The 19503-nt window shown below is 41.4% G+C and overlaps 1 protein-coding gene and 1 long non-coding RNA gene across 4 annotated transcripts in view; one reads left to right on the top strand and one right to left on the bottom strand.

Moving 5' to 3' along the window:
* Window positions 1–17768, bottom strand: part of LOC128323730 (uncharacterized) — a 58175-nt gene extending 40407 nt beyond the window's left edge. The window contains exons 1-2 of the long non-coding RNA XR_008306447.1: window positions 17488–17768; window positions 16904–17045 (exon numbers count right to left, since the gene is read on the bottom strand). This is a non-coding gene — a long non-coding RNA (uncharacterized LOC128323730). The remainder of the gene's footprint in view (window positions 1–16903; window positions 17046–17487) is intronic.
* The window catches only part of ADGRL4 (adhesion G protein-coupled receptor L4), a 153653-nt gene that overhangs the window by 63832 nt on the left and 70318 nt on the right, over window positions 1–19503 (top strand). The gene's annotated exons all lie outside the window — the stretch shown is intronic.

Genomic DNA, 19503 nt, shown 5'->3' with positions numbered 1-19503 from the left:
GCTGATAAAAGGTGCAAATTATAAGTTACATGTTAAAAATAAAGGTGATTGCAAGTACAATGCAAAATATCATGTAGGCTGAAATTAGAAATAATTGCAATTTAAAAGAGACAAGCTAAAATAGATAAAAATTACATATATTAATACTAAAAATTTAAAACTTGCTAAAAATACAAGAATACTATATCTGTTATAGAAAATGCACAGAGAAGATGGTAAATGGTAAAATCCAGTTTAAAAATTAAAAAGCAGTAATAAAACAATAAAAGCAGTAAAAACAATAAGAGAGGAGACATGGGCAGGCCAACATCATCAGGAGTCGGATGAAGGCTAAAAGGGCTCACAGCCTATCATCCTCCGACGAATGCCAATCGCAGCTGCACAGTATCTGGCAACGCTATATGTGATGGAAGGCTTCGTGTCAGAGGGTAGCCAGAAGCTGTAGAATCGACTTGTATGTCCTGGGAACTTGTTTAACAATGGGAGAATGAGAGAAGCACGTATGTCTCTATAAAATGAGCAGTATAGGAGGACATGCTCAGTAGTTTCAATCTGTCCTGAGCTACAGGGGCATAGTCATTCTGCAAATGGAATCCTTCTATACAGGCCCTCTAGCACTGCTGAAGGGAGGCCATGGCAGCGAGCCAAGGTAAACGCCCTTCTGTGATTTGGGACCTCCAGTTGGGTAAGATATGCTGCAGGAGAGGCAGTATATCTAAGTCCCTCACTGATGTAGAATATTGGGACACTACTGAGATCAGTTTGGCACTCAATGTCCGTAATGTGCTGCTTGATGGTTGCTTTTGCCTGATCATAGCCCATATTTAGCAGGGTTGGTGGGGAGAGGCCCAGGGTCACTAATTTTGCCTCAATTGACTGAGCCCAACTAGATTGGTAGTCATTGTGAAGAGTTAGTGGGGCAAGACCAATTGGGCAAAAGCAAAGTCTGAGCCAGTAGCAAAGAGTGGCCATCCATACTCTAGCCTCAATCTTGATCTGGCCTGTGTCCAGATGTAAAGTGGCATTGGAGACACATTTTGGTACATGGAGTGCTGCCCTCAGGAACTTAGATTGTATGCATTCCAGAGTCACAATGTTGAGGAAAGGACCCAATTGAGCACCATAGAGGAGTTGAGCTAATGACTTGGCTTTAAACAGTTCAAGAGCTGTGGGTAGATAGTGGCCTCCTCTAGTACGCATGTTTTGAAGGATGGCAGAGGAACTTCTCTGAGCATTTAAGGCCATGTGTTCTCCGTGGGCTTTTCTAGAGCTTCCAGATTGAAAAACTACCCCCAGATACTTGAAATGAGCCACTTGTTCGATCTTATGTCCCTCAATCCTCCAGGAGTGTATCTTGGGTCTCATAGCAAAATCCATGATTTTAGTTTTGTGATAATTTCCAGGCAGTCTTCCTTGCAGTGCAATGTCAAGCCCCTCAGTGCTCTTCTAAGGCCAATGGGAGTTCTCGAGAGGATGGCTGCATCATCCGAATATAGTAGGGTGGCAATAAATCTCCCCGTGAGCTTTGGAGGGTGGAAATCTGTGTTGTTAAGCTGGCCCACCATTGAATTGATGTAGAAATTGAATAAGAGAGGGGCCAGAATGCATCCTTGTTTGATGCCTTTCTGTGTTATAACAGCACTAGGGAGGTGAGCAAGTGGGCTACATCTCACCTTGAGTGAAGTGTCTAGATGCAGGGTTTGAAGGAGAAATAGCAGATGCTGGTCAATAGAGGGAGCCTCCAGCTTCTCCCATAATTTGACACATGAGGTGGAGTTGAATGCTGCCTTAAGATCAATGAAGACAGCATATAGGGAAGTCGCCCTGGAGGAAGAGTATTTCCCAATAAGATGCTGTAGTACTAGGCCCTGATTAATGGTGGTGCATCTCTCCCTAAAGCCTGCTTGTTCCTTAGCAAGGGGATTTTCATGCTCCAGCCAATCCCTAAGTTTCCCATATAAGTGTCTTGCATAGAGTTTGCTAATAGTATTGAGCAGACTGATGGGTCTATAATTGGTGGGGTCATCCCTCTTGCCCTTTTTAAATATGAGGACAATGATTGCTACCCCCCAATCTTTAGGGATTTGGCCATTCATGTCAATATAAGTGAAGAGCGAAGCCAGAATGGGGACCCACCAGTCCAGATTGTTTTTGACAGCCTCCCATTTGATTCAGATCAGTTAGGCAGTGCATATGTTAACCCTGTTACTCCTCAAACGTTCACTCATCCACCATCTTGAATTAGGATAGATGACATCATCACAAACTAAACCATTGAGGTGACTCTATGTGTCCTTACAACTGTAGCAAATTTGGTTCAAATCAGTTCGGTGGTTCACAAGTTAGCCCACTTGTGCCTCAAACATTTATGCTTCCACCACCATGAAATGGGGTGGATGGCATAATCACAAACTATGCCGTTGAGGTGTCCCTATGTGTCCCTACAGCCGTACACAATTTGGTTTATATTGGTCTAGGCATTGTGATGTTGATGGGGGAGATGCAAACACAGAGAGAGAGAGAGAGAGAGAGAATGCCAGGTGGTCTCATCAGTTTACTTTCCTTAAAGAAAGTAGGCTAACAAAACTGTGGGTTTGCAGGATAGGGCTTTGGCAATCTTGTTGTCCTGTCATGCTCCATTCGAATTGTTAGATGTCTTCATCTCATGTTCTCATATTGGCTGCGTTCACACATAATGTGGAACCATGTCTCCACTGGACCCACAGTTCCACTTCCCAGCCACCGCCTGGTTTCTGGTCTGAATTCAGATAAAACAGCATTATCTTTGCAGTCAAAAAGACTGAGCGGGTGGGGACTGGCTGTGAGGGCTTCCTTCTTATACGAAGGACAGCCTGCACAGCCAGTCAAGACCAGAGAGAGGGAGGAGCTCCCTTCCCTCAACTCGGGTTGAAGGGGACACACCCTGCGGTTCTGAATTCGGACACAACACAGGCTGTGTTGAACCTCGGGTTGAGGTAACGAAACTCACTACAACGAATATGAAAACAAATAAGACAAATATTTATATACCTCTTTTTAACAAAAGTCCCCAAAGGGGTTTACATAGATATAAATTAATAAAATGACTCCCTGTTCCCAAAGGGCTCACAATCTAAAAAAAGAAGCATAAGATAAATACCAGCAACTGCCATGGGAGGGATGGTGTACTGGGGATGAATAGGCCAGTTGCTAAATAAAGTCCCCCTGCTAAATAAAGAGAATCACCACTTTTTAAAGGTGCCTCTTTGCTCAGTTAGGGTTCAAATCGGAGTTCCAGGGAGGAAACCTTGGATTGCTTGCCTCGCAGAACTGGAGTTGCACGTATTCAGACATAATGGTAGGACAGCTCTGGCCCCTTTAACTCTGGTTCCGCACTACATGAGAATGTGGCCATAGTGTACTCTCCTGAAATTCGAATCAGTACAAGAGGGAACTGTATTTCTTTTACTTTATAGTGACCTGGTGTCATGGTTTCTTCATCTATTGGCAAAACAAATGAATTGTTATTATTGTTTATTCAGGGGTACTGGAAAAGCTACTAAAAGCATCACTTCAACCCAGTCCAATTCATTCTTCCTTTCACTAAACAGAATCATAACCTATTTCCGAAGCAAATCCTCTATGGCAGGGATTCACAATCTGTAGTACTCTTGATGTTGCTGAACTACAGCTCCCAGTATCCCAAGCTACAATTCATTGTCTCTGGAGATAATGGGAGTTGTAGTTCAGCAACATCTGGAGTACCACAGGTTGGGAACCCCTGCTCTGTGACACTGTAACAAAAGCTTACATTGTCTGTGGCAACTTTTTACAAGCATGGAAAGGTTGCTTTTTAAAATAATTATAGATGTGCCAACTTATTTCAAGGTGATATTGTAAGTACAAAACAGTAATAAACTCGCTGTTTTGGAATTCAGTAGAAGTCCACTGTCAGGAGAGAATTTCAATAGAACATTAATGGGTTTTCATACTCCACATAACTGATTTTTTTTATTAACTTCCAGTGTTTGTATGATCTAACCAGGCATGCGGAAATAAGATATGTACTTTTGAAAGGTGAAATATTTCTTGTGAAGAACAATGAACATAAAACAGATGCTCCCTATGTCTACAATTATCATTTGTATCCATTAAGTATATGAATTTTATATGTGTATATTTTGTTAGAAACTAGTCTGCATTTTTCAATTAAATTTCTTCTCTAAAGGAAATCTCTCTCTCTCTCTCTCTCTCTCTCTCCCCTTTTTTTCTTGAGGAAAAATTGCAGACAAAATGACTCTACAATTATGTCTTGACAGGAAGAAACTACAGCATAAACCATGTGCCACATTTCTCAAATAAAAGTGTGATGATTACACTAGTTGTCATTGTTTGCAAGATGTTTTCATTATCCTTGAACAACAGAAGCTTTTCCTGCATCCATGCCCAAATACGTACTTGATAGTTTCTGTCCAGTAATGGAAAAGCCAGAGCTGAACAAAAATCCACACAACTTTTGTTATATGATGAGAAAAACAATTTATCAGCAAATAAAATGGTGTTTGTGGCCACCTATTATACAGGCAAAGAAGCAGAGAACCTGAGGGTGCCCTTGGTGGGTATAGCAACTTGCAGTTATCTTATGACAGATCACTTCTTATGACAGATCACTTCTTTGCTATGATTGATGAAACATTTTCAAAGAAATTTTTAAAATAATCTCTCTGGCTAAAAATGTGTACTACCAACAGGATGATTAGCAACAAACCACAATATTTTACAAAGAAGCTGTAAGAAATAAACTGATTTGCTTATTCTGCCTTGGATGTCCTTGCTCTGTAGCTTGTGTGTGTGTGTCACATGTGAGGACATAAACAACTTAATTCTAAGGTACATGCCATGGACTTTTTCAGTGCTTTGATCTCAGTAGTGTCTGAAATACAGATGAGAAACCTGGAATACCTGAAGAACCTTTTCACAGCTAAATAGATTTAAATAAAAAAGAACACAATGACAAAGACTTCTGTTACAGAAGGTTCTCTAGAAAATGCAAGGGAAATATACAACTTTTGGGGGAAAGAATCATGATTTTCTTGTGGTTTGAAGATGACCTACAGCAGAGCATAACTTTGACCCTTGAATTGTTCTGCTGCTTTTAACATACAAAACGCAATTTCGCATTCATACTAGAGCACAGATCTCTTTGATCTGGTATTTTGGTTCAGGAAAAGAGCTCGTTAACATAAATTTGTGAGAAACTACCTGGCGATTTCACATGATAACTGGAGGTGTTATTCTACTCACTATAAGCCATATAATAGAGTGATTAAGGAAAGGAAAGTACAGGTGACACCATACCTAAACATATGAAATATATGAAAAATATTGTCATTTTTTAAAAAATGTGTTGTCTAAAATATCTACAGCCTGCTTAACCCTGACTGGAGAATGTCAGCTCCTGGATTCAAATAGCTTTAGGGATTATCAAACGTTCTCAGAGGTTGAGTCCCAAGGTAAATTCATGTGTTTAGCAGAATTTATTTTGCAATATAAAAACCATTATCTATTGGCCTTCTAGTTGGTGTAAGGAGGAGCAAGGGTCCTGAACTGGACTTCAGCGTTTATGCATTCACTTCAGAGTTGCCCCCAAGTGCAATCTTGCAGGGAGATACGGCACACTTCTAATCTTAACTCTGTTTCACTTTCCCCATTTTCCTCCTAAGGAGCAAAAAGCAGCTTATGTGTGACTCCCAGGTGATCTTGGCAGAATACAGATCCAAATCTGCTTAGCTTCAGCCATAGAACTGTGTAACATACCTTTAGTCATTTCTGTGGATCCAGTGTTCCAACTTGAAAACACATTTGTGGAGAAATCAGAAGTGATCATCTCTCTTGATTCAGCAAAATAATGGATTGTACCTGCAGCTTACATGTGTGACTGCAGTCCAGAAATAATCACATGTAACTTGGTATTGTGTATTACCAGTGTGAGATTAAAAATGGAGATGCACTTCCCAGTCAACACAAGTGAATTGTGGGTGATGATTGCATGATGCAGATTGCAATGCCGATTGTTTCTATATCTAAGCTATGTTCTCCGAACACTTGTATGAACTGCTCAATGCATTTTGCAACCCTGCCTTGGAAAACACTGCAGAACCACACAGTGAATCTGTATGAAAGAGAGCTGAAAAGAGAATCTATCCTCCCAACACAGAACACACATTTCAAACACAGTCCAAAAAAGCATAACTGATCCAAAATCCATTGCCAGCGACAGTGCCTGTGCCAATGCCATCATCAACACAAGTTGCTCTCTCACATACAATTATGACTCCTTACTTCCTAGCATTGCAACAGTTACTACAGTCACACTCTTAGCCACAAGCATAGCTATAAGCTCAACTAGAACTTCAGCCACATTTTGATTGCGCACACCTTGCAATGCAGATTATGTTAGAGGTTATTAATTTTTACCCCAGTGGGTAAAACAGCAGAGCATTGAGGAATTGGCACACACTCCAGTTACAGAGTGGGTAGCAGAGGATGGTTTAGTTGTTGCAGCCATTTAGAGAAAATACACATGGAGATCCTTATAGAACTAAATACTAAGTATTTATTGGTTAAGTACACTTGGATAGGAAAGACCTGAAACTAATCTAAAGGACTATATAATGAACAGGTAAGGAGAGAGAGATATGTTTCCATCTGCTCTCTGAGAGGAAGGGAAGGATTGTGACTCAGCACAGGAAGTGCTGAAGAGTCAGTCCTGGGGTCATAGAGTAAAGACAGGTAAGGAGACCCTCACTCACTACCTCTACTACCTATGTCCTTAGTGGTCATTAGGATAGTTGGTGCAAAAAGTTGATGCACTGGAACTCCATCTCCAACAGATTGAAGAGCAGACCAGAGCACTGAGTGAAACACAAGTTAAGTTTTAAGACCAGACATGGAGCTCATAACAGCAATCACCAAGAAATATTACACACACACACACACCCCTACCTGCCACCATCCATTTCTCACCACAACACTATCTCTCAAAACAAAACAAATCACAGCTCAAGGAAGGAAGGCACTCAAGTTCTTCCTTTTTCAATCTGAGACCCAGCAAAACCAGATAATTATAGCAGCAATAGCACAGCATATTATATTCAGTACTGAGAAAAGCAAACCACAAAATCAAACCTACCTTCCTCCTCTTCTGGTATATCCTCTTCAGGCAAAATATAAAGGCTCTCTGCCTCCCAGTCCCTTTGAATACATTTTTAATTTGAAATTTCCTCCTTTTGAGTTCCCCCTCCCTTCTCCCTCCCTCCCCCCACCAATGGGGGCACAGTTGCCCATGACAACACTTGATTTGTATGATAACAAACCAACCAAGAAACAAGGCATTCAGAAGCCAATCAGAAGCGAGTGCCAGGAAAACAATGTAAATAGGGGAAACAGGTCTTCAAAATTGTGCTCCGAACATCAAAACATTGCAATTGAAATGGGATTATTCGGCTTCAAGCTTGGAAGTAAAGTAAAGTTGTGTTGTCAAGTCCTGGCGACCACAGAGTCCTGTGGTTGTCTTTGGTGGAATACAGAAGGGGTTTACCATTGCCTCCTCCTGTGCAGGGTGAGAAGATGCCTTGCAGCACCTTCCTATATTGCTGCTACCCGATATAGGTGTTTCCCATATTCTGAGAAACATACCAGTGGAAATTCGAACCAGCAACCTCTTGCTCATGAGGCAAGTCATTTCCCCGCTGCACCATTAGGTGTCTCTTTATTTAAAGGGTGTGTTTAAATGGTCACATTCAAAATGGACTATTTCAAGCTGAAACGTTTCACTGTGGAAATGTTCTGCACATCCATAATATACACAGGCATGCTGCTTAGAATATAGAGGGTTTACTTTTTACCTGGATTTCATGTGTGTCAGTTTTGCATAGAACTTTGCATATTCATTTAATATTGACTGATGCAATATTTGCTTCTTTTCTGCCAAAACAAATTTAGTAAAAACAACTGCCAAGATCCTGGAAAAGATCCTGGTGTAGTAGTTGTACATTACAGGCTAAGACTGCGGCAGCACGTGTAGGATCGGACAGGGGGGGAATCTCCCCTTCCTTGTGCAGCTTCATGCACCATCTGAAAATATGTCCCTGAAGTGTCACAGTCTGCCATACAACACCACTACATGGTACTTTATTAGTCTTTATATTGAACCATAAAACCAGGAGACATGTAGCCATAGCAGAAAATCAATCAAAACAGCTGATAGCACAGATAAAAGACACTTAGTATCTGCAGACAGAAACAGTTAAGAGCAACTCTGGCAGTTGCCAAACTGAAAAAAAAAAGAGCAAGCAATTCAAACCAATTTGGTCAATTCAATGACAAAGTCCCCATAAACAATAACCATACAAAATCAGAATAAGTAGTCCTGCTAACTGGGCCAAAAGACATATTTTCAAGTGGCAACTTGCTTTTTTTTTGGTGGGGGAGAAACTGACCCTTTCCAGTCCCAGCACAATGTCTTTCCAGTGGCTGTGTTTTCTTTTCTTAAAAATGGTGTCACAGGGAACTACTTGTGGTGTTGTTTTTTTGTTTTTTGTCACAGTGAACCATTCTATTTCTTTTCTATGTAAATCACTTTGAGAAGGTTTAAGAAGTGGTATACAGATTGATGACTGATGATAAATGGTAGTGGTTGACATTCTCTGCAGCCCTATGAGGTGCCTCACAGGGAATTGGGACACTACCTGTGCTACAGGCTTGCCTCACATGCAGTGTATAGAAGGCGGAGGAAAGAAGGGAAAGTCACACCAGAAATATGTCCCTAAGAGTCATGCTGTCCTCAGGGTTATATTTTTGGCAGTGAACAGAACTTTTGTGAGGAGTAGAGAGAAGAAAAATCGCACCCTCATCCCCTTGCCAGCGCCTGCTCTGTGAGAGAAGCCTGCAGCACAGGCAATATTCCTCCCTTTCATGGCCAGAGCTCTTGCTTCACCCTCATAGGGCTGCACAAAATATCAGTGAATATAACAACAACATCAACAACCACCACCACCTGCAGACACTTGGCTGAACAGAGGATGGCCTTTGCTTGCCACCCAAAAGGCTAATAAATAAGGTGCCAGGTAGATATTGCTATGGGAACTGTTGCATCACTGGGGTATAATGACAAAAGAGCCATTTTGTTTAGCATTTGTCAATCATTTTCCCTATCTATCTATCTATCTATCTATCTATCTATCTATCTATCTATCTATCTATCTATCTCCAGGCAGTCTTGAAGGAAACCAATTATCTAGACCCATTTCAAACTGGCTTTAGGGTTGGCTATGGGGTGGAGATTGCCTTGGTTAGCCTGATGGATGATCTCCAATGGGGAAATGACAGAAGGAATGTGACTCTGTTGGTCCTCTTGGATCTCTCAGTGGCCTTCGATACTATTGGCCATTGTATCCTTCTGGAACATCTGAGGGGGTTGCTGGTGGGAGGCACTGCTTCTGCTCCTACCTCACGGGCAGATTCGAGATGGTGTTTCTTGGAGACTGTTGTTTGTCAAAATCTGAACTTTCATATGGTGTCCATCAGGGCTCCATATTGTCTTTGATGTTTTTTAACATCTACATGAAACCGCTGGCAGAGTTCATCAAGAGATTTGTTGGAGGTTGTTATCAGTATGCTGATGACACCCAAATCTATTTCTCCATGTCAACATCATCAGGAAAAGGCATAACCTCCCTAAATGCCTGCCTGGAGGCAGTAATGGGCTGGATGAGGGATAACAAACTGAGGCTGAATCCTGATAAGCTGGAGGTACTTATTGTGTGGGGTCAGAACTCGGGAGGTGATTTTGATCTGCCAGTTCTGGATGAGGTCACTCTCGAAGAAGGACCAGGTACACAATCTGTGGGTGCTCCTTAATCTGAACTTCTCCCTGGTGTCCAAGGTTGAGGCAGTGGCCATAGGTGCTTTTTATCAGCTTTGGCTGATACACCAGCTGTGTCTGTTTCATGACATGAATGACCTCAAAATGGTGGTACATATGCTGGTAACCTCTAGGCTGTTTTACTGCAATGCACTCTATGTGGGGCTACATTTGCACGTAGTCTGGAAAGTGCAGTTGGTACAGAATGTGGCAGCCAGGTTTGTCTCCGGGTCATTTCAAAGAGACCATATTACTCCTATATTGAAAGAGCTGCATTGGCTGCCAATAAGTTTCCCGGCAAAAAAATACAAGGTGCTGGTTATTACTCATAAAACCCTAAACAGCTTAGGCCTTGGGTATTTAAGAGAACCATGAGCCCCATCTCCTGTTAATATCATCTGGAGAGGTTTGTCTGAGGTTTCCACCAACTCATTTGGCAGCTACTTGGGAATGGATCTTCTTTGTTACTGCCCCTGGACTCTGGAATGTGTTTCCTGTTTAAATAAGAGCCTCCCTATCTAGTTTTAGTATTTTCTAGTTTTAATGTTTTTAATGTTGGGTTTTAAATGATTTTAATGTTAATGATTTAAATGTTTAAATGATTTTAATTGTTTTAATTGTTTAATTGATTTTAATGTTTACATTATTTTAATTGTAAAATGCCCAGAGACGCAAGTTGTACGTGGTATAGAAATATGTTAAATAAAATTAATTAATTACATAAGTAAGTAAGTGTGTGTGTGTGTGTGTGTGTGTGTGTGTGTGTGTGTGTGTATCCCAATGCATTGCGGGAAAATAAAAAAAAACATGTCCCCTGTTCCTGTCTCCATCCACCACCCCATCATTCAAATATGCTTGCAAACACAAGGATATGGAGATGGCATTTGGGTGTGGGGCCAGTGGCTGTATTATACATCTCCCTGAACATGTTTATTCTTTTTATAAAGGATTTTTAGCCTACTTTCCAGTCGGCTTATGAGATCACCCAGCAGACTGTCTGTGTGTGTGTATGTCCTCCCGTGAGTCCGTGTGTCCATCAACTTCACAATGTTTGGACCAATATGAACCAAATCGCGAACAGTTGTAGGGACACATAGGGACACATCAACAGCATAGTTCATGCTAATGTTATCTACCCTAATTCAAGATGGAGGACATGCAAACTTTTGAGGCACAATTGGGCTAACTTGTAAACTGCCTAAGCAATTTTAACCAAATTTGCTTCAGCTCTAGGAACCCATAGGGATGCCTCAATGATGTAATTTGTGATGATGTCATCCAACTCGATTCAAGATGGCAGATGGGTGAACGTTTGAGGTGCAAGTGGGCTAACTTATAGACCGTGTAACCAATTTGAATCTAATTTGGTACAGTTGTAGTGAGTGACACATAGGGACACCTCAATGGTGTAGTTTGTAATGATATCATCCACCACAATCCAAGATGGTGGATATGTGAATGTTTGAAGTGCAAGTGGGCTAACCTGTGAACCACCTAACTTATTTGAACCAAATTTGTTACAGTTGTAGTGAGTGAGAAACGGGGACCCCTCAATGGCATGGTGTTCTTTTGTTTTTTGTTTTATTGTTGTTGTTTTGGCATGGTTTGTAATGATGTAATCCACCACAGTTCAAGATGGTGGATGCGTGAACATCTGAGGTTCAATTGGGCTAACATGTGAACTGCCTGACCAATTTGAGCCAAATTTGCTATAGGTGTAGGGACACATAGGGACACCTCAAGCACATAGTTTGTAATGATTTCATTCACCCTGATTCAAGAGGCATGAATGTTTGGACGCAGGAATTTTTGAAGTGTTTCAGCAGGCACCTGTTGGGGCACTACCACCCAACCCATTATTCTGCCCCCGGAACCCCTTTTCTGCCTTGAATCTACCACAAAGACATGCCAACTTCAAAAGATTGTTAAAATCACCCCTTTGCCCAATTCCTTTGAAATTTGGGTGGTCACTTCCACCAAGTGAGCACTACCACCCACCTCACTCTTTTGCCCCCAGAGCCCCTTTTTGCCCTGGATTGATTCAGATTTGGATTTGGAAAATTCAGATACAAATCAAATCTGGGGTGATGCGGAGGGCAGATTCATACCTGAAACAAATTGGGGTGATTCAGTTCGGGTACAAATTGAATTTTTAAAAAATCAATTCATGCATATCCCTAATGTGTAGTGCCAGGATCGAGGCTCTGCCTCTGCCACAAGCCCAAATTTATCCCCAGTCCTTATCCAGGGTTAGAGTGAATGATCATGCCCTCAACCTCAGGGCTGTGTTTGTGTGTGTGTGCTTGGGCTGCATGCAGGCCTATCCTCCCAATGTTCTACTCTTGTTGCACAGTGCGTTGTGCGATACCTGGAGGCTGGGAATCATTTTCCCATCCTCCAGAACTCTGCACTGCTGGGCACAGCATGGATCGTATCAGCATGCGAGCCACGCATCTCACACGTGGACTTTCTTCATCTGGGGGGAAGGTAGGCTGGATCTTGCCTTCTCCTGCATCCTCTCTATCTACCAACAATGGGGATGTGCACAACCTTAAATAGTCCTTTAGTGTAGAGTTTGCTCCATTTTATAGCACTTGATACCTAGAACTTGAATGTGCGAAATGACTCCATTTTAAAAGTAATGGATTTGAAGCGATGAGAAAATTTTGTCTGTGAGTTTGATAATTGGATGGCCCATTTACATATGCAGGTCATCACTTGACACTACGTCATCAACTGACAAATGTGCACATGTGAATAACCACGACATCTGTCCAACTCTAAAATGATTATTGTGAAGGCTCCTTTGTCTAGCCATAAGATGGGAGTTTATTTATCATAACAATAATAGTTGCAATAAAGTGACTTTCAGGAATGGAATGCGTTTAATCATTCCATCGTAGTACCAACAATAAAATAAATAGTCTAAGGAAACAGTATCAGTTTGAATAAAGACAGTTCCCTTTCTGTATGTGAAGACAATAAATACAGTACATGCAGACAGAATCTTTGGTCTCCTCTTGCTCCCATCTCATAGAATCATGCTAATAATTTCTCATTATCTAACCTGACAGCTAGCTCCTAATCTTTCTTCTCAAGCCTTTAATGACACCTGATCGAATAAATATGTTGCTTGAAGTCAAATCGTGTTTTAATGTATTTTTCCTCTTTTGTACTTTACAAATGAAATATTACAAATTATAGATTTTCTTTTGATAATAGTCCCTAAGCAAGGGTGAATTGTTCTGTGCTGCTAAACAAATTATTCTTCTCTTCATTCTAATAATGATTTTTGTATTTCTTTTGTAATGCCTGACATAAGTTAGAAATAGGAGGAGGAGTTTGGGTTTCCAAACTCTGCCATACATCAGCAGAATCCAATACTGTTTAAATTTTATAGCTGCAAATTCCCTTCCCATTACTTCTGCCACTATTATTTGTTTTAGGGATATTGAATATTTCAAACTAGGAGTTTGACATTTTTGTTTTCTTAAGTCCTGTGAGAAATAATACTTAAAATAAGGCTGTCATTTGATTGAAGATATCTTAGTGAATTGGTTAATTATTTTATCAGTAAAGTTGCATAAGTGGAAAACCAATAGTTCTGAAGCAAGAAATCTATGGAACTCAATGACACTGGATACACTGGGCTTATTCTTACGGACACCTGGATGGATTTGGGCTGTTCTAAAGGCACACTCAAGCCTCCTAGATTACCAGCACCTTCTTTGGGGTCTGCAGCTGAAATCTGGAGCTGGGTCATATCCCACAATGCATTGCAAGAGCAGCGGAAGTGCAGCCCTCAGTACTGCAGCAGGTTTCCTCTCCCTAGCCCTGCTTTTCAAAGAACTCTTTGGAAAAGAACAGTTTAAAACATACCAGTGTCACAGATGGAGGTAGTATGGCTCTCTTTGTGTCCTACCTCACTTTTAACCTGAGAAGCAGATCTGGGCTACCCAGGCTTGGAACTGCTGAATGGGGAGGATTACATTTTGGCACACATCACAGCACGTTGCAGAGGCTTGAAGACTTGAAGCTTCTGAGATGGAATGTCTGCACTTAAGACAGATGGCAGCTGCCAGGATAATGCACACGCCAGAACAGAAAAGGCCAGTGTGGGCCCTTTCTACAGAAAACTGGTCAAACCCAGTGAAATGTATTAGAGTCATTTGAGAACAAGTGAGCAGATATGCTGCTTTTAACTCAGCTAAAGTAGTGGAACGTGCTTAGAGGGGAGTGATTTTCACTGATCTCCCCCACCTCTGTAGGTGTGGTGTAATCCTCAGGGACATATTTTTGTAAGGCAAAGAGCACTTAAGTTGGGGAGCAGGGAGGACCGTGGAAATCACTCCCCCTCACCCTGCATGTGTGCTCTGCTGCTCTGGAGGACTGTGACTGAGCTAAGAACAGCCTAGATGTCAGCCAGTATTTAGAACTGAAGCCCTTCTAGACAGAAATCATCTGTCAGAGCAGAATGGGTCAGAATTGATATGTTATAAACACAGTGCGAAAAACCAGTGGTAGAGTCTAACAACCAGTGGTATGCTAGAGTCACCTTAACCAGAGCCCCCAGCTGTCTCCTCTTCAGCCAGCAGTGACCTGGGCCCAGTCTGTACATGCAATAGAATGAAATGGGAATGAGGTGGCAGACAGTATTGCTTCAGGATATGGGGAGTAGGGAAGAGCCCAGCTGGATCTGCCTTGCTGGATCTAGGGCTAAGCCAGCATCCTGCTTTCCACTGTGGTCAACCAGATTCCACTAGCAGAGCAGGAAGGGGAATGTCCTCTTGTATTCCAAGGCCCGGAACATGGAGGTTCCACAAGCCATAATCCCCATCAGCCAGTGACCAGGAGTGGCTCGTCCTAACAAGCCAGGAAGGGGCTCCAAAGGAGGTGCAGCTGCCTCAACTACTTGAGTGGGTCCTCTATCTACTGCCCAAGAGCTATGCTGCTTACAGGCTGGCCATTCATCCAGTAGAACCTCACTGTCAGGTTCTACCCAACGAATGGCCAGCCTCCAGGCAGCATGGCTCTCAGGCCGAATGGGAGATAGAGGAGCCACCTGAGCTTCTGAGGCAGCTGAACCTCCTTTGGTACCCCACTGGCACATTAGAACAAGCAGCTACTTCCAGTGAGAGACAAATGCAGGGAGGAAGAGATGTCTAATTTTCCCCTTTTAATGCTATAATGATGCACTAGGAGTTTTTAACTGGGTGGGGGGATCTGCAAGTAGAAAGCTAGTGCTGCAGGGAATGAGCTGTGCCTAGGCCTGCCCCCCTGAGGTACCATCTTTGCTCACAAGGAGCTCTCTTTCACATGAGGGAGTATGCACAGCAGGCACCCTCCCCCTCTCCACAATGCTCCATATCACTCCTTTGAGGATATTTGCATCTCCTTCAATGACATGGTAGCATGACCCCCCCTAACACAGCCCCCATTTCAATGTAAACACACTGAGCTAGTCCACATTCTCACTTGATGTATTTTTCCAAAAGATGTTCAAATAGATGTGGGTTGAGTGAAAGAAGCCGGGGAAGAATTATTGCATACCTTCATTCAAGAGCGGGTTCAGACCAACAACAAAAAGTTCTGCACTCCAATTAAGAAACTTAAACTTAAAACATGCAAATCAGTGGCAAAAAAGTTAACATTGCTTTGAAAGGCCAATGTGATGAAATTCAACATGTCACCATTATCAAAATTGCTCATAGCCTCAAGATCTAGACCAGACATAGATATTAGATCAAGCCTATATAGCTTTTCAGCGATTCCTCAATCTCTGTTTGAATTGATGGAAAGATACCTCACTGCTTGGCTTTTTATAAGCTTATGGAAATTTTGGAAGCTTTACCTAAAATCATTAGTAAGACAGAGACTGAGACAAGTATACCCACAATGACCAGCTTCAGAAAATGTTAAAAACTCATACACTGTGACCAAAGTAGCAATCATAGATGGTATGCTATGCTGCACATTTTGAATAAGCCTAGCCTACTTCCATGAGAACATGCCAAGACTTAGGGATACATTTTAGTAAATGGATAGATGGAAAATTCTGCAATGATGAAGAGATTCATTTGGTTTTTTGTTCATATAAGCTTGGTTCTTTGAAATCGACTATAGGGCGATTCATCAAAAGGATCAGATCCTATTCAATACAAAATATTACCTGAAACAAATACACAAAATACTTCAGTAGTTAAACTATGGGCACATGAAAAACCAAATGATGACCTGACTGCTTTCCTGGAACACCATTTTGTGGACTATGGAAAGGCTAATTAAAAACCATTTTGTTAACAGTTGGAAAGATACAGAAGCTGCAACCCATGATGTTGACATTTCATCCCTTTTAGCTAACCAAGAGGAAACAGACACTAAGATTATTCTTCATGCAGTATACCCAGAATGTCAAGGAATCAAAAAACGGTCCACATATACTCCCCTAACACCGATGTTATGGTTTTGGCCCTCAGAACATACCCTATACTTCCACCAGGCTTTTGAATTTTCTTGGGACATGGCATGAAATGTGTTGATCTTGCCCCAATTGACAATGCAGTAGGTCCTCTAGAGGCCTCCACATTGCCAGAGCTGCATCCATTATGTGGTTAGGATGTTACAGGTTCCTTAGTCAGCAAAGAAAAATAGAAGTAGTGGAAGGCATTTCATTCAATTAACAATGACATCTTAGAGGCCTTGGTCAAATTGAGTACTATGCCCATACTATGCCCATGAAGACCTCATGGGTGCCATAGAAACCTACATTTGTCAGGTCTATGTACCCCAAACAACGACAGATATTGGAGATGTGAGGTGGTAGTTATTCACAAAGAAGCAATGTGAAGATGTGAATCTCTCTACAACAGAGACCACTGCATCCAGACATTCTAAGAGCAAACCTACAGGCACTTCTGTAGGTTCAAGATGATATTCTGCATCCTGACATACCACCACATACAGAGCTAGGTTGGATAAAAGTGGGAGATGCATACAAACCAATAGTATGTAGAACGCCATGTGCACCTCTCATTATATTGAAATGTTCATGTAGCCAAAGAAGATGTTCTCCACCCTGCACATGTCTGACAAATGGTTTGAGATGTACTGAAATGTGTAAATGTGAAGGAGATCCCGAGGTCTGTGAATGAAATAGAATGAAATAGAATGTAATATTAGTGCTTATGATGATTAGATGTTATACATTTCCATGTTATCATTATGCATGACTTGTGTTACTGACTCTATCTACATTTATGCCTGCAACTGTACCACATATGTTCTTTTTGTGATATGTAAAACTACTAAATGTCTCTGAATGACAAAACACATAAGAGTAATTTTTAGGGGCACATAGATGCACAGAATACTGCTTTATATGTATCTTGATAAAATTTTGGCTGCCATTTTGTTTTCCCCTATAAATTCTAACTGCCAGGGTAAGTTAAACCACCCAGAACCAGATTTTCCATACAATGGTGCCCCACTTACACTTGTACCATCACGGATCCCATGGATGTACATATGCTTACAGTGTTTGACCGCCATTTTGTGGCCCCCACCCCCGCCAACATAACTTTTACCTGCCAGGGTTTGGAGTCCATCACCATCCAGAACCAGATTCTCCATGCTCTAACAAAAAGAATGGTGCCCTGCTTATATTTGTAACATCACAGATGTACTTTTTGTACATTTGCTTAAAGACTGTACAACAAGCAAGGGATAGCAAAGATGAGTTCTCAAAGAGAAAATTCAGATATCAAAGATGAAGCTTAGCATCCCTTGAACTGCAGTGGCAGCTGGAGGACCCTGGGGTGGTGGTGGGTGGTGAGAGACAAGGGAGCCGCTGCTGAGGTGGGCCTGACCCAGCATCCCATGTGCTTAGTCAGGCCCATTATCCACTGCGCACCCTACCCCTGCTCTTGTCACTCAGCTGGCCAATGGGCATGCATAGTGGTCCTTTGTGAGGTCAGCATGGCCATGCTGACTCTGCAAATTACAACCACACATGCCCATTGGCCAGCTGAGTGGCAGGGGCATAGCGCACGGTGGAGCATAGACCCAACTGATCACACAGAATGCTGGGTCCGGCACGGGGCCTGCTCCATCGACAGTGGTGGTGAGTTCACTAATTTTAGAGCCATCCCTTTTGTTTCTCACGGCTCCATCTGCCTCAGGGTTCATCAGCCACCATGGTAGAAGTGCAAACCATTTCCAAGGCAGGTAAAGCAAAAGTGAAATATGTTTTTGAACACATAAAAAGGGAACAGAAACCATTATGGAAGAATGTTATCATTGCCTTAAAACATTGGAAACATTTTCAGGGTCAATTTTCAGATTGCTTTATCTCAGTCAATCCTCAAATGATCTCTGTGAAATTTAAGTGGTGGTGCTTGTGTGGGTTTTCTAGTGGTGGTGTTTGACACTTAGCTATCTCTTTTCAAATTTCTGCTAGATAAACAGATTGTTTATATGTGACCAATAGAACATTCAGGGCTTATAATGGTAGGATGCTACTTAACTTGTCACTTTAGCTACAATCATTTCCCGAGCCTGTAACCATGATATAAAGTGTAAATTGTTTGTTTGTTTGTTTGTTTGTTTGTTTGTTTGTTTTTTGGGGGGTTGTTTTTGTTTTGGCTATTTACAGCAAAATATATTCCTAAGGTATTTGCAACCTCTTTGGGACCATATCAGATAATATTAAAAAGAATGTATCTAGGAGACTTCAGATTGTTCAAAATGGCCATCCTGACATGCAAAAATTGCTCTTTTGGATATCACCCAAACCCAAATGTGTAACAACACCAAAACTGTGGCTTCTTTTCATTCAATGTGGCATGACCTTTTCACCAGCAGCAAGCCCAAGAAGGGTAGGGAAGGGAAAAGCAACAACAACAAAACCTCAGCTAACATAGCATAGCAGATGCATGCATCATTTATTGCAAGAGTGAAGTGCCATTTCTACCTCCTGTTGCATCTCTTCTTAAAAGATCTATGGTTAATAGCTTTGAGATTGTTCAAATGCTATACAAATCCCAGTAACAACGTCCTGCCATGGTTAGATGTCTCAAGGGACATCTTTCGGAATTTTCTCATGGGACTGTCCAGCTGGTTTCTAGTCTACCTGTGTAAGTTTCTTTTGCTGAAAAATGGCCACCCAGCACAAGAATTAATGAAGCCGCCTTGTGTGAAAATGGAAGCAAACTAGGGATTTTTGTATTTGGTTTTGTTTCTTTCAGATTGATTTATATTTCCATGTTTGTAATGTATGAATCACATCATAATATAATGTTTTGTTTTAGGACAGGAAATGACAGAAGTCCTAAATATGTCAGACAACTTTTAAAAAGTCTTTAAAGATACATTTATTCACCCAACCACTTAACTAGACTTGTGGTTTTAAATTGTTTTATGGTTTTAATTTCTGTTTTAATTTGTTTATGATGCTGTAAACTGCCCAGAGACAGAAGCTTGGGGCGGTGTACAATTATAATAAATAAATAAATAAAATATGAAAGCATTGTTTTGGGACATGCAATGATAATAAAAGAATTAGGACTACTATGAGTCCGTTCACATATTTTTTAAGTCTCATT

This window comes from Hemicordylus capensis, chromosome 4 (assembly GCF_027244095.1).
Source record: "Hemicordylus capensis ecotype Gifberg chromosome 4, rHemCap1.1.pri, whole genome shotgun sequence".
In the NCBI taxonomy this organism is placed as follows: Eukaryota; Metazoa; Chordata; class Lepidosauria; order Squamata; family Cordylidae; genus Hemicordylus; species Hemicordylus capensis.
This window is presented reverse-complemented; position numbering and strand designations above follow the sequence as displayed.